Source organism: Acanthaster planci, linkage group LG13 (assembly GCF_054643075.1).
Source record: "Acanthaster planci isolate LZ-2023a linkage group LG13, COTS_SCS, whole genome shotgun sequence".
Classification (NCBI taxonomy): domain Eukaryota; kingdom Metazoa; phylum Echinodermata; class Asteroidea; order Valvatida; family Acanthasteridae; genus Acanthaster; species Acanthaster planci.
The window spans coordinates 13,405,600-13,431,097 of NC_141789.1; the positions used below are offsets into that span (position 1 = coordinate 13,405,600).

At 44.8% G+C, this 25,498-nt stretch overlaps 1 pseudogene; it reads right to left on the reverse strand.

The window, feature by feature from the left end:
• Positions 1-15,080: 15,080 nt before the first annotated feature.
• On the reverse strand, positions 15,081-23,612 carry LOC147797010 (dopamine receptor 1 pseudogene; annotated as a pseudogene).
• Positions 23,613-25,498: the final 1,886 nt, after the last annotated feature.

Below are 25,498 nucleotides of genomic sequence, written 5' to 3' on the forward strand. Positions count from 1 at the left end.
TTGCACGCACAGATGACATGCATATGTAACAAAATATGAAGGGAAGAAAAATAAACTCGACAAAAATAGCTTATAAAGGAGACTTTAGTGTCGGATTCGGAAAACACCGAGTGACAAAAGTACAGAGCGTTTTATGATCTAATTCTTATGTCATTGTGGTCTGTGCATTTTGACAGTGATTGTGTCGAAAGCTAAAGGGAATGATGTTGGAAATCTTATATACAGTTACGTTCGGTGTACGCCATACACAACCGTGGCCTTTGGAACAAGGGAGTGGTTTTGACGTACACCAAGCCGTGTAATGTTCCATACTAATTTTTTCCATCTTTTCCCCATGTGAAAGAGATAATGAAAAGATGTCTCAGCACATCCATGTGAAAGTTGAGAACAGCGTCGCATGACGGATGTAATCCGTCATGTTGGTGTCATCGGTCCACCTTTTCCTGTGATTTAAAATTCTGCAAAGGCGCTGGAATGTCGAGTTTTATTGCCGCCTGAGGTGTCTCGTGGACTTGAGTTTCGGGCTTTGGTATAATCTCACATCTTATCTCTCCGCGACCTGCATCGCACTGATCAGTGACATACAGAGCGCCATTTTCGCATCTCTCTGTTGCGGTTGTATACCGGCATTTCTAGCCCGTCTGCACTCGCTGTTGCAGCAAGGAGGCCCTTGAATAGGATGACTCGACAACGTTTTTGTTTCTTGCTGAAAGCAGAGCAACCTTAATGTTGTAGACAAACATTGTTAAGTCGTTTAATTTGAGAAAGCTTTGGAACATTTTAATGGACATTTGCGTGTTAAACTTAATCAAGGAAGCCACCGGGCGGCCTCAACTGTTGATGCGTCGGCTGTGTGTGCTGTCAACTAATACAAGAAATTCAGTGGTTGCCACTGTATTTTACGTCCCGCATACGTTGGCCTAGAAAGCCTCTGACGTCGATATCACCAAACAGATGAACCATTTACAATTATAATGAATGACTTGCTCGCTCTTTTAATTAACACCAGTTACTTAAGACCTCTTTTTTAATTGCTCTAAACCAATAACTACAATGGCGCCGAGTGTTCCTCGTTTGAATGTACAACTATTGACAGACTGGCCGCATCATCGGTTCAGTGAGATTAAACATCATCAGCTCGAGTTATCAGATAGAATGCACGTCAGTTATTGGGCAAGTCGAGTGAATGGAATGCTTTGCATTACTGAAGACACCACCTGGGAACAAGGTCGCGTGAGATGCGGACCTCACATATGGCCCGACAGCTGCAGTTGTCTTGTTTCCCGACTCCAAGCTTCTAGGGCACTTTGGGGGTGCTCCCCTCAAAATAAATTCCTCTGTAGACACCAATGATAAATCCTTTTATTTCAAAATTATGTTAAAAATTCAACTGTCACGGGTGTCCAAGCTGGACAGCAAAATGATATTCGGCATATCCTCTTTTGTTTTCCTTTCAAGTTTTAGTGGGTTGACCAATGAATTTTTGAGAAATTCTCACCCAAAGTGGACCAACCCTAAAATGAAGGAAATTTCACTGCCCGTAAAATAGCCATTTTGAAAATGCATCCCTCTGCAAAACGACTAAATAGTGCCACTTTCGGACCCGATTGCATCCAAATTGCTCAGAACTGGAAGCCCCGAGTCCGGCCCAGAGGTTCAGTGTCATATTTCTTCAATTCCCCAGTTCCATGGCTCTCAGGACCCTCTAATATAGAATGTTTTGAGTGTATAACTTTTAATAATGAGCTCGGCGGACGTATTTCTGGTCTATTTGCGTGGGTGCACCCTTCTGCTTCAAAGCATGTGCATCCCGTATGACCGCTTTCCTCCAAGTTCGTGCTGACCGGAAATCTTAGCCGGAATCCCTGGCCACGGCTTCCCGGAGACACCTACCGAGTGAACTTCTTTCAATTTGCGGCCCCCTCCCGATCGTGAGGTTGCTGTTACGGCGTGCCAGGTCCTTCCATGCTGCACCAGACCAGCAGCTGTGACTGCGTCGCGTGTTGCAGCTGGCACGCTGCGTCAGCCAGTGTTTTTCGCGCCAATTAACGTCAATCGCCGCCAATTGCGCAACGTAGCCTGTTCTGTTTGTCCGGAATTTTTTTTTGTCCGTCCTTGTTATCAACTTATCAGCCTCGATCATTTGAAACGATGACCGCTGCCCTTTCCTGACAATGTGATTTTTTTAAGATGAAGCCGTCGTAAAAGGCATCCCATCGTTGAGGCAAACATTTGTGAAAGACTGCACCACGGGAAATAAATATTTTAAACAAAAAGCTTTTTTAGCCAAAGATTTAAAAAGCTATAAGCCTAAATACACCATTCTGATGTAAGATTCTGCATGAATTTGATCCACATTACAGATGTACATTTTATCATGAACATCGCCCTCTATCGCGCTTTCAAATTTCCGTGGCTGGGCAAGTCATCCCCCCACCCCCACCCCCAAATTTCCAGCACAGAGTTACGGCACTTCACGACATTAACACCACTGCTACACTAGTGATGTTTTGAGATCATTATCATGGTTTGCTCTACCCATTATGCAGCTATCTTTGGAGGAACTGTGTTGCACGGGTGTTACAGGACAACTTTAAAAGTCACCAGTGTGCATTATCACACATGTCCACTTTACATGTCCACTTTACCATAATGTGCGCAGCTAGCTATCCACAACCCACGAACAAGATGCTGAAAGGATCTCCAATATTACCGGCATGTTTCCCGGCGAAGAGGAAATGAGTAACTCAAAGTTTCTCGTTAGCTTGGTCCAATGCTTGAAACAGACATTTACAGGCGATGAAAAATATTCTTCGTTTAGCATCAATAATTGTAGCTTCAAACCAGCCTTTTGTTACCGTCTTTTATTTAAGACATCGGCCGTAAGGGAAGTATCTCATTACCTTTTCTTGATGGCAAATTGGCCGGCAGACAGCGTCCAGGAGCGACGCCGCGAACGAAATGCTGACACAAAAAAATGTCATTGGGAAGTTCTTCTGTGTTTTTTGTCTCACAGTCCTTATCTCAGGGGATGCGCCTACTTCGGAATCTTGAGGGAGCTAGGCGAGTTTGATGCCGTCCAGATCTGCCTAGACGGACCATCGCTGTTGGGAACCTGGGATCCAAACTTTATGGTGTGATTCTCTTTCGCTTAATACAAGTCCCAACTCGAAACAAGGCATAAGCATTTAAATGCTTATATTTCTGATGGTGCGGAAGTCATGTTGTTCAAACACGTGTTCTCGTGCGTCAAGAACACGGAAATAAACTGAAAAACCCACAGTACCAACCACGTAGGTAAATTCACCTGGGCTTCAAAGAAAAACACCACAATGAAGTTAAAAAATAAGCATTTTTAAAAAAGATTCTTGATACCCACACTCGAGCAAACGCGCACGGAAAATATACGGTGTTTGAAGGCTTTTCAATCGGTCATCAGGTGACAGCAACCCGGTAAGTTTGCCTCACCAGCGGCTTCGTCAACTGTCGGTGGTGTTTTTGGCTCGCGCAGAAAATTTCCCCTGAGTGGAACAGAAGTACCGATTCCAAAAGACTAACTCGATAACAGCTAGGGCCGACCTTTGACATTCGAGCGGGCCGAAAGCCCGTGAGGATAACCCTAGATTTCCCGCCGCCGTCTTGTTTCAATTAGACGCGGAAAGAATTGAATAGTCCAAACATTATCTCGAAAAACGCAACAAGGGAAACGGCGCCAGAGAAATCCACCAACCAGGTAATTTGGGAAACACAATATTTGGGCCTTTTTCCACAGCGCAAAATCTTGAGAGTTCAGCCAGCCAGCTGGCATTTCAAGAACTGATCAATGCTTTTAAAAAAGTTGATTATTCAGAACCGAAATTGAAAAAAATAACGTTCGCCTTTCCGCTGCGTGAAAATTGGAAAATGGTGAGTTTCACATCGTGAATTGCCTTGGGAGGGGTACCTATGGAGAAATTTAGTGCCCTCCTTCGATCTTCTTCGACCGGATGCAAGGCAAATTGTCGATTCACATTGCTCCCCAGTAGGGGGCTGAGGGGTGGGGTACAGTTCCCATTTCCCACCGACACATCACAGGAAACATTCACGCAGACAGTCCACTCTCATCTTATGGGTGCAGGATGCGCCTAACTTCCTTAAGGTTGACCTCCCCTTGCGATTAACATGCTCCGAATCCCATCGGAGCTGGCCGTGCAGATAGGATTTCCAGTTCGTTCTGCTGGCGTGTGAGTCTGTGTTTTTCCTGTATGCCAGCCGATTCTGCTGGGAATCTTTTGTTCTGAGATGATTGGATAGCGCTCCGCCAAACTCACCGACATAATTACTTTCCTTTGCTGTTTTGCTCGTTGTACAAGAGATCTTACTGTCGTGTCACTCCGGCATGTCTGTAAAAGATATTTTTTCAAATATTGCAATCTAATATAAACTGCCTGTAGCATTTTACGAGAGTTTCCTTTGGTTGAATCTGATGCGTTCCTCGTGCTGCACCCTTAATGGAAATGTGCGAATGCTGTTCCTCTCAAAATCATAAAGGAGCTTATCAAAGTCTTGAATGTTTATTTTAGTTTTCAAAAAAGTGGTTGCAAATGTCAGACAATCCGATTTGTTTATCGTGGGTGTGTTCCCGTATTTCCCAGAGATAACCCACAGTGGACAGGGCCGCATGCTCAAAGCAACTCTGTCAAGGAGTTGTGTACTTGCTCCGTAAAAGATGTCCCAGAGCAGTCCTGCAGTCTGAACATGCATGAGTGAACAGACGGATGGAGGTAGGGCACTGTGTGGCAGTTGGCACAGCGCGTTCTCCAGTCTATCAAAGCAGTCGGCACCCGCGCTAATGTGTAAGGGCTATCAGCTCTGGGCTCTAGGCGAATCAAAACGCCCTTCTTCAGGATATGCGGCTGTGCCGTCAAACATTTGACGAGATAATGGTGGATTGGTTCAAACGCTGCCATTCATGTTTGACCCCGACTTGAAAGGCTAATGGGTTAGGGGAAAATGCTCGCACAGCATTCTCCTGTTTGCCTGGAAAACGTGTTTACTCTTGGCTATTTTTATAGCCGTCAACCCTCAAGTTTCATCGGAACAAGGAACCAGAAAATCGATTAAAATGAGATGTCACGTTCTTATTTATTGGTGAAAAAGTTCTGGATCTGCTCTTGCATCAATCAAACACGCAGTCGGCACAAAAGTGGTGCGCAAGATGGAGTGGGCCTCGCAGACAGTATATAGGTACAACCGTGTAGGCAGAAAATTTTTTTCTGTACCATGTTGAAGTGATAACAGACAGGGGTGTAATGGTAAATTTGCTTCGACCAGTCTTCCAGTTTTTATAACCTGTGAATGCAGGTTCTGAGACACGCCATGAAGGAATGGACGACTAGAATTGAGTATGCAGACTGAAGGATTTTGTGGAAAGCGATTACAGTGGCTAAACAACGAGAAGTGATTTCGGTCCATTTTTAAATTCAGTTTCATTAATTGATTATGGGGGGGGGGTTGAGGAAGATGCCAAAGGGCCTACATCTTCCCGACATTACTCCAGCGGGTAATGTAGGGGGACGTCTCCTTGAGCCCTTGGGCCAACCGATAATGCCCGCCCCGTCCATCGATTCTACGGGGGGCCAGCCGCGGACCCTGCGTACGTTGCTTCTCCGGCTGAATTTCAACTCGGCCTAAATTTGTCACCGACCCGCTTCCCGGCTGAGCTCTCATGGCCCGGCATGGTGGGCGAAGAAAGAAAGAAAGAAAGAAGAAAAAAGAGGAAGAGAGAATCCCCCACCATCCTCGACTCGAGAGAACGCGGGCAGAAAAATTCTAATTCGGCAGGGGCAATCGATGGCGAGCGGTGCCGAGGACACGGGAGCCGGGCGGAAGTGTGGCGCGGATTTCGCCACCTGTGAAGAGGGCTTTTTTGGTGATAGCATGCAACCGCAAAGGGGCTCTGGATTTCAGGTTGAGTACACGCTATGCGCTCTGTGTTATTCATCGTCAATTTTGAGAGGACTGATTGTCACGTTGGACTGGAGAGCTGAACTTATGACAACTTAGCCTCCGCGCTCACCATAAAAGGAAAGGAAGAGATGGAAAACAGGAAAAGTAAGAACCATGGCCATGGTGGTGTTTTTTCTAAATAATTAAGAGACCTGAAATGAGACATTTGCTGAGCTGCCGAAAGAATGCACAGAGAGAATGGGCATTTGTTTCATTAATCGTTTTCCTAGGCGTGCTGAGTGGGCGACAACACATACACCTTGGTTTGGTTTTTCTCTCGCAAAACAGAATGTTAAGTTGCCTTGGGACCCATCCGCCCTAGGGTCCTGGCTGCCTCTTGAGGGCTCTCGCCCCCTTCAAACACGCCAGAGCAGAATGCGGCAGCATTGATTTCCAATTTTACGAGGGGCTTTTGAGTCCCCCGATTACCTTCGAAAACACCGAGGCCATAGTTGAATTTTATCGGCGATTCCCCTCTTCACCGCTCTGCCCGTTTTGAGAAGAGTGAAGTGGCCCAGCATGTGATGCAGTGTTTACACAATTTGGGTTCTGCAGAGCGGAAAACATGATAAGCGGTTCGGGTTTGCCTTCGGACTCAGACAAGAGATTTCTTATAGTCTAAGAGCCTAATAACAGGCAGAAAAACAATAAAAGCACGTGTGTACAACACAGAGCAGCCTTTTCGATTAAAAACATACCTGAATAAGTTCTGACGTTTTTAATAATCACCGAAATGTGGTGCAAACTACGAAGCTAGCTCAAGGTATGGAAAAATGTCTGTAATATTCCACACAAACGTTTCGCTGGTTGACAAACTAGTGGGCGGTTTTACGTTCGAATCCAAACTGGCAAGAATGGGTGCGGTCGGAGCAATGTCTCATGCGTTGCTACCGGAGCAACAGCTGAGCTATGATTTCATTCTCATTTTCCCCCTAGATTTCATCTGTGACTTAAATACCCCTACCGCCGAACATGTGCAGTACATTTCATCAGTCTACAGACGTAAACCACTTTAATAAGATGACTTATAGGACAGAAATCTGGCATCAAAACTGACGAGAACGTCAGTGGCACAAAATCGATACCGAAGAATGAAAATGACTGTCATTATTTCACTCGCTGGATTTAATGAAATGTTTGTGCTCAGGTGAGGGTCGCTGGAGCTTTCATCTCTAGCTGTCCCTCGGCGCTGTTAATTATGCTGAACAATCCAGTTTGATAATAAGTGGGCCCAACCTTCGTGGAGCCAACCATCTGCGCACGATTATACTCTGTACTGGAAGACTGCTTTGACGAGGATTAGGTGTCTGTTTCATCCTGCAATCGGTATAGGCTGTCTGGAGGCTATCAAAATCCAGACCATCAATCTGGGATTAAAGGGGGGCTTGTATGTACGTGTTGCATGCCTGGAAACCAGACTTTCGGACCGCTGATAGAAAATGACTCAGAGATAGAACCCAGGCACCCCGCGTGACTTGAGGATGAAGACGAAGGAAGATGGCGGATCGGTTGGCACGCTCGAGGGGCGTATTAACCCCAGCGATTTAGAGACGGTACCCAAGCGTGTGCGGACTTATCCTGATCATATCACGCACGCGAGAGAACACGATCCCGGTGCGATAAAACGCGGGAAATCGAAACGAGACAATTATGCCAAAGTGAAAAAAAACTTTGTGTGAATGTGGCATACTCTGTCTCATACGGCGCTACACCTACATTATCATTTTTTATGAAGTTTTATCGGTCATTGATCTCAGGAAACCTCAGAATATCGCGCATTTGGGAGACCTTCCAAAGAAATTGTTATCAATTAATCTTTTAACTCCTGGTAGAGGTGTGACAAATCATATTAAAATTGAAGACATTTAGGACGTTCAAGGCAAAGTGGCTTTTCGTACGGCGGCGTCGCTCGTTTAATAGCTACGGCACCCCCAAATATCATCACCAATGACATCAAACAGTTGTATTGACTCGTGCTTGGTGATGTAAGTTATAGACGTTTATAAGGTATAACAGGATCCAAATCAGAGCAATGACTCATTTTAAATTTCACCTTCAAAAACTGAAATGGTGCAACTGAAATGGGTCATTCTTGAAGTTTATCTCGGTGAGCTCTTTTTGTTTTCAAAAAGGAGCTTAGGTCTATTATGATTTCAGGAAAAAGTTAGCCATGCCATTATGCAAAGTTAACAAACATTTTGTTTTCCCACCTGAGAACCGTTGTTATACATGTATGCCATAAAGGACTTTATACTTACGGACCCATTTTACCGTTTTGGGTTCATCTTTTATCTCCTCTTTTTGGTAGCGAATAACTTCGTACATTTCCGGAGTGAACTACATTTCTCAAGTAATTTATACGTCAGCATGCATTTCCCCCGTCCCTTTGCGTTTTGTTGTTCCCCTGCCGTTGATTTCTTTGTAAAATTGGTCTTTAATTTCCATGCACTGATTCAATTATGACTGAGGCGGTGTGGTCTCCGATGTCATTACTGACAAGGGAGCATTTGTATAAAAGGGGGTCCCTCATTGACGCGTCACGGCCGCACGATTCGGTATCCGAAGTGAAAAGGAAGTTGTTATCGCGTACGCACCATTTTCTGATCAATTATTATTGCATTGCAAGGACGGGAAGCACACGTAGGCTATAGCGAAAACGTCTGCACAACTCGCTTCAGGTCAGAACTCGTTAGACACGTCTCTAATACACTTTCCCCTAAAGAAGAGTGCATAAGAATAAAAACCACCATTTTTGTCAGTAAAGCTATAACTTCGAGTTGCATCCTGGCAATAAGTAGTCCGAAACGTCACATCTGGCGTCGAATACACAGAAGTAACTTCTCGACGGCGACATTTTCTTGTAAACGTCGGCAACTGTGTCCATGTGTCTCTTATTACACGATTGCACCGCCACGAGTTTTAAGGAGTTGGTTTAGTGATAGAATAAGTTTGTAAGTTACGAGGCCTTAACTGGCCTGTTTCCCGATGCAACCACATCATGGCAATATCAAATGCGAAAAATAAACACCATCCCGTGAGCCGTTTCATTCCAACAGATCTGTGGTCGCGTCGTTGCAAGAATGACATAGACGTATCGAACGTCACGGCGTTGAAATAACACATTCTGCTCAAAGTGGCACAATAGCGATGTTTTCAAAAACATGTTTGGACCATATTGATCTGCAAGTGAGATAATTTTAGCTCGATATGATAGTGGGTCATCCAGAACCGGTCGCACTTTCTTACAGCTTCTTTGAAAAGAAAAACAGAATACTTATCTCACCTTGCGTCTATTTCCACTCCGCTCCCCCCGCCGTGAGCTATGAATATTTACCGGGTAGCTCAACTGCTGTGATATCAATTTCCATTCGGTGAATGGCCGTTCGGAGGGCAGGTTTTTTTTTCTTCACTGTGTTTTTTTTTTGTCAGGAAGGGCTCTTTTCCATCTCTCAGCTTGTTATAAGCGCTCAGTGTAGTGGTGTTGTAAGGGCACGATGTCACCAAAATGCCAGCTACCGCACTCTATTTGGATTTTTTTTTCTAGTGCCGGCATTTCTTTTTGAGATAGTGGCTGGCAAGTTGAAATATGCATGTGCACGCAGTTTCTTGGGGGGGGGGCAGTTTCGTCGATTTTTTCTTCATGTATCTACCTAGTGCTTTAAGTCAAATTAACAACACTGGCTGCTGCCACACCAACAGTACAATCAACCAGTCGCATGAAAATTAGACTGGAAGAAACTTTTACCCTTTGTCTAATAATTAAATTATTACTAGTGGTTAATAGCGATCTGACATTGCATGAAAAGTTTGTAACCTGCAGAGCTTCAAAAATGGCCTACACACAGCATTCTCAAGCAAGAATGCGGGAAGATGTGCCCATCAGCTCACTTGATCTTCAGAAAACATGGGTTACTAACTAAAAGCCAATTAATTCCATGACTGCTTCCCAGCTAAGCGTTTCATAAACTTGACAAGTGCGGATTTCCTGCTCGTCCGCTTTTTTTGCAATTCGTAAAAGTTAATTCTTACCGACTGACGGAATGCTTACAGGTCATGCTCTGAGTGGAATCGATGGTATGCTATCTAACTAAAAGTACATCGGCGAGGAGCTCTGCATTTTTTGATGAAATTGGTACTAGGCCCGTTTAGCAGGTACCCTGCCGGATGTTTACATCTCGTGTTCCGACTGAGGCTATTTTCGCGTCCCTAGACTCATTCTCGGCCCCAGACCATGCCCCTCGATCTCCTTCCTCAAAAGAAAGACATGATTTCATGTTCAATATCATAGTTATATACCTCCGCCCGAAAACCGGGTTAAACCCTGCAGGCGGCGTGTCATTTTAACCTAGTATGAACAGTCCCTGCGCCCTCGAAGTCATTAGATAGCACGGTTTTTTTGGAGGAAGGTGCTGTGATCGGATGAAACGATATTGCTCGTGCTCTCTGATTTCAAATCGAGGTTGCCGCGTTCGGTTACCACCTTCCCTGATAAAAAGCAGTGTTGGTTTTAATACGTCACCTGATAATTTGATCGGTTATGACAATTTACTTCAGGCGAAAATGCCCGGGCGTGTGGACTACCAGCAAGCAATGTAGGACTTATGCGCCCAAAGTAATAAATCGCAAAAATAAACGGACATTTCGTTTGTTACGAAAACAGGTTCTTGAATTTTCACTCTTTTCAGCCAGTCATTTCCGAAGCCTCGACAAAATCTAACCATTCCCGACTACAGATACATTCACTGATACTGTGGGAATTCGGACGTGAAGATATTATAGTGCGTAGGTGGGGAACGGCACTGCAGCGTGTGGAAAGCTCGTCACCGGTATAACGGAAGAAGTCAACATGACGTAATGATTGCATTATTAAACGCGGTAGACGACAACGCGCGTCGATTCAATCATGTCGGCCCTCGGCTCCTAATCGATGATCGACCGGCTTGTGTTCAGAGGTGGGGAGTTCAGTTGAAGAAAAAAAGAGACAGGGAAAGATTTTTGCCCGTCCCTCACCGGTTTGAGATCCACCGTTATATAGGCTTGGTTTGTTGACTAACGGATGCCTGCACTCCAGTTTTGTGGTTTCAGCTGTACGCACTTATCTCCGGATTGTGCCATCGGGCGACGGAGGCTGCATTTCGCCCAATTCCGTCGGGGTCACTGAGAAAATGGTGCTGGTTTATACTTCCATTTGTGTTTCGATGTAAACTACTTGTGTTTTTTTGAAGCTAGAGAGCCCCAAATTTATCGAACCGGAGCGCATGTCGACACACCCAACACAGAAATACTGCAGAGTAGCCGACCTGGACGCGACCTTTGACCTTTTAACTCTTTCTCTACTGTCAATCGGGACCCCCCCAAAAATTGTCCTTTTGTAAAATTTTTCTCATCAGTTCAGCAAATCGGGGTGGGGGTGGGGAAAGGTGGGGGATGACTTATCCAGCCATGGAAATTTGGAAAGCAGGGGTGGGGCGATACCATATACACAATATAGGTGGGCGATGTTCGTAATAAGTGGGGGGGGGGTGATTCATCCCCCTACCTCAAAAAGTGTGTGTGTGGGGGGGGTATACACCCCCATCCCATCGCGATTTACGCCCATGAGCTCAGCTAGGGGCCAATCATATTTTTTATCCGTTAAGATGGCACGGGCAGCGAGTTCACAATGTTTGCTCAGTCGGTGTACCGTGTACAGCGGCTGTTGTTGCCCGGACCGACCGCGTCGGGCCCACTGTCCGATGCGACAACACGCTCCTTTAACCGTCAGAGTATTTGCACAGAAGAAAACGCAGACCCATCAGTCGAAGATCGATTTGATATAATCCAAATGTGCTCGTCAAGCGGTATTATGATGGCAGCGCAGGGAGGAAGACTGAATTAAAGTGACGTCGACTCTATTCCTCGATATTAGCGACAAAGCATTGGACTTTCGGCCACGACTTGCAGGCCCATCAGGGGATTCGGTGTTAGAAAATGTCTGAATTTAGACTTGCGGTTGCCGAGAGTGAATGCAGGCCTTTTATTTGATGAATAAATTTGTTCCCGATGTGATGAGTTTCCAAAGAAATGAGTACAGTATACTCGGGTTCTTCCCCTTCAAATCAAATCAAAACACCGATTTTTCATTACATTTCCAGTAGCTCCGGGAAGGACGTTGAAAATATTTTGCCAATTTAGATTGGCCGTTTCCCCGGGAATTAAACTTCCACGTATTAAATCGTCTTAAGCGGAGTTTGCCCCCAAGCGGGGTGGGAGAGAGTGCGGCTGCAGTGAAAGAATAACATGACCCCCGTATCTGTTGCTGTCTCTTGCCAGGCGCTGCGCGGCAAAGCGTGCCTTTGTGCGTGGAGTTGTTCGGTCCAGTGCGAAAATCGCGCAGCGCCTTTCTAATGCCAGCCAAATTATGAAGGAATTGCCGGTGAAAAGTAGAAGTGGACAAACCGTGGTCGTCAAACTGAGCCACCGTGCGTGAATTTAATTTGTCGGAATGCTAAGAAGTAATCCTTTTAATGAAAAGATCATTTGGGTCCGTTTTGAGCCGGTCCAACCCCGCAGCAATGCCCCTTGCCGGAAATCTCTGCGTATATGAACTCTTCCTTTGTCATTATGGCTTGACCGAGGCCAACTACACAGTCGTTTGGTTTCTTTGTATTTGCCCCAAAGGTGAAGATTCTTAGCTAATTTTTACAAATTGCGCCGCCGCCGCGGCGAAAAAGGGCGCCCGACTTCTAGCACGTGCTCTGTGGTGGCACCGACGGAGGCTGACGGGGGAATCACGGCGGGCGGTCCGGCAACACGAGGTGATCATTAATTGCCAAAATATTTGACGCAGTGGTGTATTGACCGGTTGGCCAATGGTTTTTAGAACGATGCTGTGGGAGAAAAAAATACAACAAAAACGATCCCTATCTTACAAATCTGGCTCTCTGGAAATAATCGCGAGTGAAGTGGCACACATGCCTATGTGTTTGCGAGTGGACTGACGTCAGGGCACCCGCCAATGTCGTCACATTTATCGATGTAATTATGTGTGAAGCGGAGGGGTGGCTAATGCGAGTCAATAATCTTGCGCCGTGTGAGGAGACTCAGGAAAAGGCGAGCAAAATTGAGCAGACTTGACTGGGTTGCACCAAGAAAATGTCGTTTTCATTTTTCTATGTGTTTCTTAGTGACCCATTAAATTTGTTATACCTTTAGAGGTGTTTTATAGTGACACCGGGAATAAGACCTCCTACATCGAATGTACAATGTCCTGGAGTTAAAAAGGGAACACCAACCCCATTTGGGTTTGAAAAGCTACAATTAATTAAAACAAAATTACCCAGCATATTGCTTTTCCCCCTTAAAATCACAATGAGCGTTATTCGAAGAAGCGCTTTAGAGGGTTGAAGAATTAGGTCTGTGCACTTCTATTTTAAGTTCTTCAAGTCTGCGCAAGATGATCGATTTCCTCACAAAACTGATGCAGTGCGGTATGTCACGCATTTTAATGCCAGCCAGATCCGAGGAAGCTTCAGTACCTTCTCGGAGATCCCAACCCCCCACACCATCTCGGCCGTGCACGCTGGTGGTGTTTTCCTGCTTACTTGAAAGTCGGACTGCTTCGGTACTCACAGCTAAAAGTTGACAAGGGGAATCGACAAATAAAAAAATGTGTCAAGACCAAAACTTGCCGTCTGAAATACGGCCCGAAAAAAATTCCTCCTCGGTTAACAGGGGCATTGGAAGATGCGTATTATTAAATTTGGTCGCGGGGATGGTACGACTGCGGGCGGTTTAGATTGAAGATAATATTGAGAAGGGAAAATCTCCAGTTTAATAAGCTCAGTGGATTAGCTCACCGATATACCAAGCAGAAACGTTATAAAATGCTTTTCATCTTAAAGGTGTACGAGAGTCATATTTCGCACCGGCGCGATTCTTTCCTGCAGTTCTTGTTTAACACGATTGTTCCAAATTGTTCTCCTTTTTCAGTTCGGGCAATTAGTTACCTGTTCAAACACCAGGGCAAGCACTGGAGTTGGAATTTGTAATTAGCAACTAACTCCCGAATTGACAGAGGAGTCATTATTTTCTTTGGCCTTGAACAGATGGAAGCAAATTGAATAAATTAATTATCCAAACAAACAACTCAAAACAAACCAATCAGGACCCTGTAAAATCAGGCTATACTGGACACACGAAAATCACCAATGTCAAGTATTTGGAGAAGATACTTATGTGGGACTGACCAATTTAACCGTCATTCACCAAAGAGACGTTAAGGCAATCTATCAGAACAGTTTTACTGACAGAATACTTTTTATTGTCTTGAGCTTCAAATGTCAAAGTAATAATGCATACAACCCTGTGTGATCAATTGCGCATGCGTACATTAAATAATAGTCGATTTTTCACACGCTTTCACGTTCGCATAGTATGGGTAATAAATATCCCTACAAAATGGACAATATATAGAACGTGCACAATGTTTTTATTATAACACAAACTTGTTTTTCAGTACTCCCGAATTTCCTTGGTCGATATGTAGACCAGCAGATAAAAATCTCTCGGAATTTTTTTTCTCCAGAATACGGGAGATTAACAATAGTGCTCCTCCAAGAGTTTGTGACGCGTTGGCCAATCACAGGCCGATTTGATAGTACATTTCTGTTTATCTCTGATTATGTATATGTCACGTTGTAGTAGAATACTTCAAAGTTGCAACACTTGTATGGTGTTATTAAGTACATTTTAAATAAATTTTCTGAAAGAATATTTGGTTTACGATAGGATGTGCAGTGAGCATGTTAAAAAATCACACACTTATGCTTACTATGTACAACGGCCATGTAATTTCCATATCGTCCATTCCTGTAAGTGTACAGTTCTTCGAACGAGGCTAAATGGAAATCCTACAAAAATAGACTGCTTGGCATACTTTTCTTCAGTTGCCAGTTTGCCTTCAAAATCAAACATGGCGGCGTCAAACCAAGCAGTGACTTTGTTGGCCATCAACAAAGACACAACTCATTTTTGTGTTCAGAGCACAGGCCTTGATGCGTTTTATCAATACATAGCTTCATTGGCAGTGTCACGAAAAAACGTCTGCAAATTTGTCAGTTTGAAAGCTACTCCGCTTGTCACATTTTTACGCCCTCAAGCGGTGGATTTTGTACATAATTTTGTCTCCATTTAAAAAACATCTGGCGTTTAAGTCATGGTCTAAACAATACTTTATCGTGACTGTCAGAGCTTCATGCGCCAGAAAGGACTTGCACATGTGTTTAAATGGCTTGGTTTAACATTCAAGCAGTATCAAAAAGCGAACTAAACTCAAATGAAAATACAGCGATTTGCTACCTATCCTTTCCAAACGCAAACATTCAGCCTCACCATTGTAAGTTCGTGTCTGAATTACTTGGCTGCGGTTGGCATTACGCACAAGTTTATGCTTGTGGCTGCGGCCAGTTTCCATAGAGACGTGTGCTATTTCAAGCCGCAGTCAAGTAACACGGACCTTAAATGCCAAGTGTAATCAAATACCTGTATGTTGGTATTAGTACAGTTAGTGTCGGGGCTATGTGCCATTTTAATGACGTCAATTCTTTGGCTTGTCTTATAGACTAATCCGATAAGACGCCCAAACTAGACTGCGGTGGCACCGCACTCACTCGCACATTCTTCAGTTTGACGCGTGCGTGCATTTAGCAAATCACAACACCCTATTGGTCGAAGAGATATGAAACGCGCGCGTACCACCTGTCAACGAGCGTTGTGCCACCACAGTAATGGCTTCTAATTCTGCTGGTCGAATTACACCATAGGACTGCTATAGCCTGTAATATATTCATGTCAAGGTGCTTGAGAAACCTCATCTCCAAATCCCTCGTAACCAAAGCTCGCAAAACCTTGCGGTTGTGAAGTAACCTCAAACCATGGGAAAAAAATCACACCATAGACCTGCTCAGCGCACAATGGCTACACGATTCGTACAAACTGTAACATTCGAAACCGAGTCACAACCCATAAGACAACATTAGAACCTTCAATGAAACTGAGTCACAAGTAGACCGTCATAAAATCAATGATGCATTGCCTACATTGCTTTTTTAACCATCAGAACATTAATGTTAACACCGTGGATACCTCAAATCACGATTCTCAACAACAAAACCAAATTATGCTTGAAATCGTAAGGCATGAATCATTCTTTGCAAAATTACAATATTCATGTTCAATATACGTGTTACGTATTTACAGTTTGAGTACGACACGTGAAACAGCGTTTGGTCCAATGTTACATAGTTATAACAGAGACAATGACGACCATCGCTTAAAATGACTTTGTCAGGCGTATACATAATTAAGTGATTATTATTATTTACCGAAAATGGGTCACTTGGGAGACATTCCCATAGGAATGTGCACAAAATTTTTCAAACTTTACCGTCCCATAATTCAATATTCCCTAATCCGATCTTAACCAAACTTTGCATGTTTTCCTTTCAGACCCTAATCTATCATCTCTCAAAACGTGTACAATAAAAGTTATGACCGATGTCTCCCTAATGTTAAAAAATTTACCACAAAATGTCTCCCAAGTGACCTATTTGGAAATATTTTGTTTACAGAATGCAAAAAAAAAAAATTATTACTTCATATTCATAGCCCACTCGATGGATTCATATTAAGAGGTCAGTGCTGAGCCATACCACCGTTGTGTCATTTACTTTGCTAAACGAAGGCGGTGTATGATTTTTGTCACGACCACTGTTGTTGCCGTGTGCGTTACCCGCTTATTTTGCTGAAGTGTGCGTATTACACAACACTTCAAGAAAAAAGGTGCAGGCAGTCTAATGTTAATGATACCCACTCTTTTTCAGACGAGGTTAACTGGTGGAATATGTGGGTATGATTGTGACAATATTGATGCACAAAGATGTCCCGAATGTTGTGTAACATTTTGATGCCAGAGTTAGCTTCAACCCGCAGTCTCGGGTATCTCGACTTTCAGCCACTCGAAATCATGGCGACAAAGAAAGCGCACCGTAGAAGCGTCAAGTTCACTTTCGGACGGAAGCAGCGCAGCCGACACCACTCGGTATCTTTAAACAGCATTCCTTTCGACTGGCCTGAGCTGAAATCCCTCAGACATGGCGTCAAGACCTCGCAAATTTTGTGTAGTGGCAGGGTATAGATTGGGCACAGTTAATGAAATTAACCTTGGTAGAAACAGGCCAGACGACAATTTTGCTTTTAGCTCAATTTAAGCAAGTATTGGTAGACGAGGTAAGAGACGAGGGAACAGCACTCTGGTAATGTTGCTTTTTGTCGGGAAAGAAAGGGCATAGGTGTAAGTGTGACAAAACCCTGCGTGAAGTCGTCTAGGCTGTTTAAAGTTAAGAGCCACCTTCAAAAATGGCTGAGGGCAAGTGGCAATGGGCTATAGCATTGTGGAAACTTCATTCCACACCTAAATTTGGTACGTAACGCCCTAATTTCCTTATATGGACTTAAGTTACACATTCGATTTGTCACTAAACAATTTAGATTTTTGTCTCCGTGGCAAAAGAGCAAGTAAATAGTTTTCCGTCTTACTAATTATTAAAACTGTTTAAAAAAACAACAACAAACAAACAAAAAACAAAAACAAAAAGATTGGAAGCATCGCAAAACGAGTCCGTTACACAAACCTCACACAAAAAGACACTCCGTCGGGTAACGTTTCATTGACGCCGTCTTATTTCTCAATTTTCCTTAACGCTATTTTTGGCAAAACCGACCGCTTATTGCGAATAAGAAACTATACAGGCGAATGAAAACGGTTGCATTGAAAGACGGGTTCACTTGAAAAAAAATGATCATTATGACCAATTGAGACTCAATGCTCACACGTGTACAGATCCGTTTTTCGTTTCGGGCTATCTGTCAATGATAGGTGTCTCATCATCCGCTTCCCATTGTCGATCCCAACAGAAGTCGCAGCGAGTCAGTGTGAGCCTCATTTAATTAACCCACAACCTTCGATGCTTGGATGACAAATCGTTTTCGTCACTGTCGGTTAATTTCGAGAGTGTTTTTGTGATCTTTTGTCTTTTCTCTTGTAGGTTGTTCAACCTTTCCACTGCGTGTCATTTTGCGCTAGTAAAAACACACGTGTGGGATTGTAACAGGCCTTCTTTAGCGTAGCTCTTCTGCTGACTGTGCAATTGAAATTATGGGAACTTTTTAAAACAATAATTATTTTCCACGCTAACCTCATAAAATCATTCATCTTCTTCCCTTCACAACCGAAGATTTCTTGCTTTAACTAACATCTCTACAGCACCTATAACCACGCACTGCTATTCCATTTCACTTTTAATGTAAATGTCACCTACAAAGGGGTGGAGCTTAAGGGGGATGGCACACACACAATAATATACCAGGCAAGATATGGGACGGAGGGGTACCCCCCTTACCTGTCCAATCCCTTTATACACTCAAGACTATTGTTACCTAACACATCCCCTCTAGAATTCTGTAAAGTATTCCTGAGATTCCGATCAAACAATGACCAACCAAAACGGGGGGGGGTCTCTCCGCCCTATATCTTGCTTCAAATGTTCAATAAGGGAAGGTCATATAGCTTTGATTTCGGTACAAGGTTGACTGTAAAGGGAGATGCCCCAGAGCATCTCGTGTGTGTCTTCTGTTAACGCTAGCGATTTGGCAAACACTGCATTTACAACTGAGCACAATTTCCTCTGACATTTTCTCTCGACTATCTCAATGACTTCTGGTTGTCTTTTCACAGCCACTTCTCCCCCAACTCACCGTCAGCAGATGTAATTCCACCGAGACCCACAGAACAGCGCAGTATTAAATGTTGCCGGCCATTCTCGACCGTTCAAACATACCCTTTCATTTCTCACCCACGCCACTTCCTCACTTCCCTGACTTCGTTTCTCTGCCATTCGCTGCGCACGTCTCTGGTGACTCCTTTTCTCGCTTCTCTTCCCTCTTGCAATGCACTTACACTTGCAATGACGATCTACTGCCACCTTCTGGCCAATCTTGGTTTATTTGTGTGAGACACGGAGCCGTATCAAAAGTAAACGGTTGGTCGAGGGGCCAATCACATTTATACAAATCGCGGTAAGGGTTCTCCTTTCACGACTCCATTTCAGAACATGTCACTCTTTGGGTCTGGTCTTTCCATCGCTCCGTTGGTTCTAAATTCGTCCCTTGAAACATTCGTGTTCACCGTGAATGACGAATTCTCCGACCATCGATATCATTCTCATTCAGTCGTCCCCTACTTCGATTCTCTTACCTTTCTCTGCATAATTTCAACATGAGCCAGACCTTTGCCGCCACAGCCTGTTTCTCGCTCATCACTTTTGGGGAGGGTATTCTCATTTCCTCCGTTGTTTCCTTCTCCGATCTCCCTCTTTTTTTGTAATCGGCAGCTCCTCTCTCGATCACCTGGGAAAATCTAACCTTCCACATTCTTATCTGTCATACTTATCATCGTATCAATTTTGCCCATCCAAGCCCTATTTTCACAATCGCAACACCTGTCTTCGACCATCGTCTGCCTCCTTTAATCCATACCTGTCCTCGATTTCACTTCCACCCTTCTATTTCTTTTCTGCCTTCCTTCATTCACACATCAACTCTCAACATTTCTCTCGCAGGCACGATTCTTTCAGGACATGTTACGAAAGGGATCTCTCCCCTATAAAATCGATCTACAACCACGCCCACTCTTTCAAAACAGCAACTCACTAGGCGAGCAGTCCAATTCTGACACATGCGCTCTCTAACCTTCTGTCTCCACTAAATACTTTCCATCAAATAAAAACCTTCCTTTCTTAATCTCCCAGTTGTACACCAATCAATTTCCATCGATGTCGTCAACAATCAAGACTTTTTTCTCGTTGCAAAAATCCTTTTTCCCTTCAACTTCTTTCAGTCTCATACCCTTAGATTACCGAACTCCTTAAGACTTTCAACTCTTCCACTCGTTTTCCTTTTAATATCTATGATAGTTTTTCTCTCCGTTTGCAAACTTATTTTCTACTGATTGTAAGGACCGCATCCATACAGAGTATTGGTAAATAACAAGGGGCAAAATCAAGGCAGATTAATGCTGCCATGGGTAAATATTATTTGATGGATCGCTACTGCCGGGGTGCATGGGAGGTACAGCGAATCTCTGCACCATCAGCTGTTGAGATTAACCGTCTGTGACCATGGGCCATATACGTGATTGTGATCAAGCAACTCGGCTTTAAAAAATGGCTGCCAGTGCTGCTGATAATGTGTACCTTATGAAACTGCGTTTAGCATTAATGTCCATTTCATTCCGACAGGCAAAGCTTAATTTAATTTTTTATTTCATAGGAAAAGGCGACAGTTTCTTGCAAATGGCCACTCCAAACATTCAGTGATAGGGTCAACTTGAGTGAAATCACGTGATATAGTCCTCCATGATCTCACGCTAAACTGACAGTTCGGGGGGCCTATACGAATGTATTTTCGACTACTGTACTACAGCGTCGTTAATTTTCTCCATGGGACTATTCTGAAAGTATCTCTTTTTTTCCGGGATATATAAAAATCGATGTTGTGGGAGAAACCAGTATCTGAATATTATTTTTTTAATTCTCGGATTTTAATCATGCACTCGGCTGTAAGCGTTCTCATTATACCCAGCAAGATATGGGACGGAGGGGTAACCCCCCCCGTTACATGCCCAGGCCTTATACACACTGTAGACTATTATTACCTAACAAATCCCCCTCAGATGTCTGTGAAGAATTCCTGAGATTCCGATCAAACAATGACCAACGCAAAGGTGTGCGTGTGTGTGTGTGTGGGGGGGTGCTTTCCGTCCCATATCTTGCTTCATCTGTAGCTCTATATGTGTAGCTCAGCGTAAAAACGTTAACGTTACTTGAGAATACTTTTCATCCGATCTGGACAATGAGGCGTCTCGTTTGGAGAGTATTGTCTCTCGTGCGCGGCAGTAGGTTGGTCACTTTAGAAAAGCAGGTGGGATTTTTTTTCAATAAAGCCCCCCCCCGAGTCTGGCAAACAACGAAAGGAGAGGAACACTTTTAAGGATTCGTTTTGCACGGATGGGATTTCCGTATTTGCATTCCGCATAAAGCATCGAAGTCTGCCAAGTGGTATCCACGGTATTGATGGGGCGAGAGCCCATTGTTCGCATCGCGTCAACCTGGCATCAGACTGTTGATCATCGCACCTACTGAACTGAGTTGTTTGGCTCCGCGAATACCCCTTGCAAAAGCCCCTTGTTACATTTTTTTTTTCATTTCGACAGCCCACTGATAAATGCTATGGTTATTGATCCAAATGCAGCAAGGTATGAGACGGAGAGAACCCCCCCTGCTTTGTGTTGGTAATTGTCTCGCAGGAATCTGGGGAATTCCTTTCAGACATCTTGGGGGGATGTGTTAAGTAACAATAGTCTGGAATGTGTACAGGGATTGGACATGTTGGGGGGTACCCCTCGGTCTCATTTCTTGCTGGGTATATATTGATCCGTGGCTTGATGCCAGGTGTGGAGGTAAGCGATCGTGATACACTTCTGAGCCAAATGGCAAGAAAAAGCCTAGAATATGAATGAGATTTCTCAAGAACTGCTGTTAAATATCGTGTATGTGACCATAGAGCAGTAATTAATATAATTAATTATAATTCGATTAGGTAGCTATATACAGTAGAATCAACCCGGGCACTTTTAGTGTCCGTAAACACAAGCTTCATGCATATAAAAAAGACCGTGAGAGAATTGTAAAATTGTTGGGCTTTCACTCGAAGGTTCGAAATGTCTGCTCTAAACTTCAAAAATTATGTGGCGAAAATATCAATCAGGTTTTGATAACAGGGCTTCGACAGAGATACCTAATTGGTACATCAATCTTCGGAAGTCGTCTAGGTTCAAAGTGTGTGTCACGTCGGGGCATCCGTAACCATTTCTGTTGTACGCATACTTTCATTTCACCTCAAAAATCAAATGGTAGTGCGCACCTTTTCCAGGTAATTGAAATGAACCATGTATATTTCGATTTCAAATTAGTTGAACAACAATTTTCTGCCAAATACCTTGTCAAGACCATCGCAGAAAAACCAGTACATGTACTCGCCAGCAAACCTTAATTATCTACTAGAGTGGGCGTAACCTACTATACGACAACAAAGAAAAGGGTGTATTAGATTAAAGAAAAAAAGCACTCTTGGCTAAGAACACCTTGTCAGCAAGACGTGACTCTGTCGAAGATATACTCCATTCGCGTCACACTCGTCGGCGTTACCTTGTCGGGATCTTGGTCGACTTGGTGGTTTGTTGTGGCCCGTCGGCCGTTGGTGTACGCCACACTGCTCTCGATGCTACTGCGGGGGCTGTTTGAGTTCAACAATCCCGCTTTACGCTCCTGGATTTTCTTTATGATGAAGTTCAGGCCTAGGAGCCTCTTGAACGCCACGCGGAAGTCCCGGTTGAAGATGCTGTAGATGATGGGGTTGAGGGTGGAGTTGAAGTACCCCAGCCAGGTCAGGGTACTGAGGAGGGCCGGCGGCGGGTCGCACCGCCCGCCGCACATGGGCGAGATGATGTTAAGCAAGAAGAACGGCACCCAGCAGAATAGGAACACCCCCATGATGATGCCAAGGGTGACAGCCGCCTTGTGGTCCGAGGCGGCCTGGTTGCCGTGGCAGGAGGAGTCCGGGTTGTCGATCTTGCCCAGCCGGCCCATGCGAGCGTTCCGCACCCGCTCCCGGACCGCGCTGAAAATGCGGGTGTAGATGGCGATCATCACCACGCAGGGCAGGAAGAAGCTGATGGTGGACGACACTACCGCGTAGGTCGGGTTCAGATCCAGCACACAGCTGATGAACGGGTTGCTCTCCACCAGCACTGCGGCCGGAGTCGGCGGCGGGGTGGTGGAGGCTTTGGCCGGGGCGCCAAACTCCTTGTGGAGGCCTAGTTGGATGGGTAAGAACGACACCAAGGCGGACATAATCCAGACCATGGCTATGGCCAAGAGGGCTCGCTTGTTGGTTATCCATCGGTAATAGGCAAATGGTTTCTTGATGTGCAAGTAGCGATCCACGCTTATTGCGCATATATTCAAGATGGAAGCGGTGCTGAACATGACGTCGAAGGAAATCCACACGTCGCAAAACTCGGGACCGAAAGCCCAGTACCCGAGGAGATCGTTGGCCATACCGAACGTCATGACAAGAATGGAGACCAGTAGATCCGCCATCGCTAGCGACACGATGAAAGAGTTGCCACGTCTTCCGGAGTTTATCCTCTGTTGCTACGGCAACGCAAACCAGCACATTGCCCACGATAGACAGGATGATCAGCGTTGATAGAACCAGCGCGATGACGACGGTCTCGGCCACCGTCAGATGAACGGGAACTTCGGCCGATGACTGAGTGGTGGGCCAGCCCTGGAGTAGGTGCCCGGAACTGCTGGCCACCCCGGACAGTGTTCCTCGAGTATTCCCCGTCCGACAAGTTATATCCAAGGCCGTCTCCGAGCAGGGAGGTGTTGGCGAGACTATCGGACCGATTTCCGGTCTCCACTGCCCCCCAGAATCGACGGAGGTGTCGACCGCAGTTGCATATTTCCCGAGTGCACATTCAGCGAGGACTGTTTCCGATGGCTGCTAATTTTGAAGTCTCTCGAAGACTATTTTACACTTGAAGAAATTCTGAACATGCGCAATTTTAAAACCGAGTCGTGCTGGTACCACCTGCCTTGATCGGCATCTTAAAATAGATCACACGATCACATTGCACCCCTAAATATACATGTTAACAGCTGAAAATAAAGCAACCCGTGCGCATCGGCGTTCCATAATGTTACAATTGGCGACAGACGTTGGAAGAATGTGTAAAGGACACTGAGCGAAGTTGTTCCCGACTCACGTTGCTCGACAGAGAATACGAGGGCCGAGTTTGTCACACGGCAGACAGACAGCCTTTGGAACACCTGGTGACGTGCCAGCGTGCCGAGCGGGTAGTCATCAAGCAATGAGCGTATGTTAGCGGGGGTGGTGAGATCTCCAGCTGCTTATTCTCACACTACATAAAAAAAAACCAAGCGCTGCGCAGTCGAGTCGAGTGGAACCGAAATGCTGGACCGCTGATTTGTTGTCGGCGTGTACGCAGTGAATTCTGGTCTTAGACTGGCTGCCCTGTCCCTGACTGCACTTTACCCCGGCTGGCCTCAGACGGGTGATGTATTGTCACGAGCAAGCGTTGGCAAGCACCGCCTCTCGCTTCGCATGCCGTTAAGGATCAATCTCGTTGGTTGGCACATCGCGGCCGACCGTGCGAGAATTCAGGCGAGATCAATACTGCCACAGTCGCGCCCCACCTGAAGTGACGGAGACCGGCAACGCGCTGACGTAAAAGCATTCATCCCTTGAACATTAAAAAAGGGGCAAAAAAGAAGCGGAAGAAGCCAAACACAGAATCACCGGGCAGCCTTCGTTTTGTTCATCTCATGACTTTTTACAAAGCGCCAATCGGAATAAGAATTCTATGGCAGAGACCCAAATCTTTTGATCCGAAGCACTGACGCCTGTCACTTAATGATTGAGCCTTGCGCGAGACTTGGCCGAGCCTTCCTCCTGTCGTTTGCGAGGACGATGCCCGATGACGCACCAACTTTTGAGCCCCCACACACAGCTGTTTAGCCCGGCTAATATCCCTGTGACTTCTAATCACTTACAAAGGCGTGAAGTCAACCGTTCAGGGTAATGGGTCAGCCGACAATCCCTGCCCGGTGAAAAATGATGGAATAATTTCATTTCTGTTGAACGCAGTCACCTTTGGTCTTTTTGTCAAATCTGCATAATTGGAGGACGACTGAGGGAAAAATCAAGATCGGGCATGATTAAGACAGCGCTAATGCTGCCTCAACGACGAAACTAGGCCACGTAAGCATTTTGTTCCCACCAAAGCAAAACATCCATCGAGACCAACCGCTTCTCAATCAGTAGTAATGAAGTCGGGCATTGTATTGATAAAAACAGACTGTCTGGTGGATATGATGAAATCCAGGCCTAGCTACAAATTGCAGCCTAACATAGTTTGTCACTTCTTGTCTGGTAGCAATGTTCCAAAGGAACAAACGTAGTTGACAATGCTGCGTTGAAAAATCACAAAAGTCATTCTTAGCCTGTTGGTCCCGTTTCCTCCATTACTAGTGCAAATAACACTGTGACTGTGTATTCCTCTACCCTAACAAATTAATTATTCAGGACACCAACTGAAAAGAAATGATTTTTAAGAGCACGACATCAAATTTATAGAGAATCAGCCTTTTTTCACTGCTGAAAAAGCTTTGTCCGTCAAAATGCGCCTTTGGACGGAGAATAAAAGACTTTCAAATTTGTGAACTAAAACAACCGCGACATTGACACAATTCACCGGAATTCACCCTCAATCTCACTATTTAATACAACTGGGGAAAAGCAGCAGAAAGACCATGCCATTTGTGGT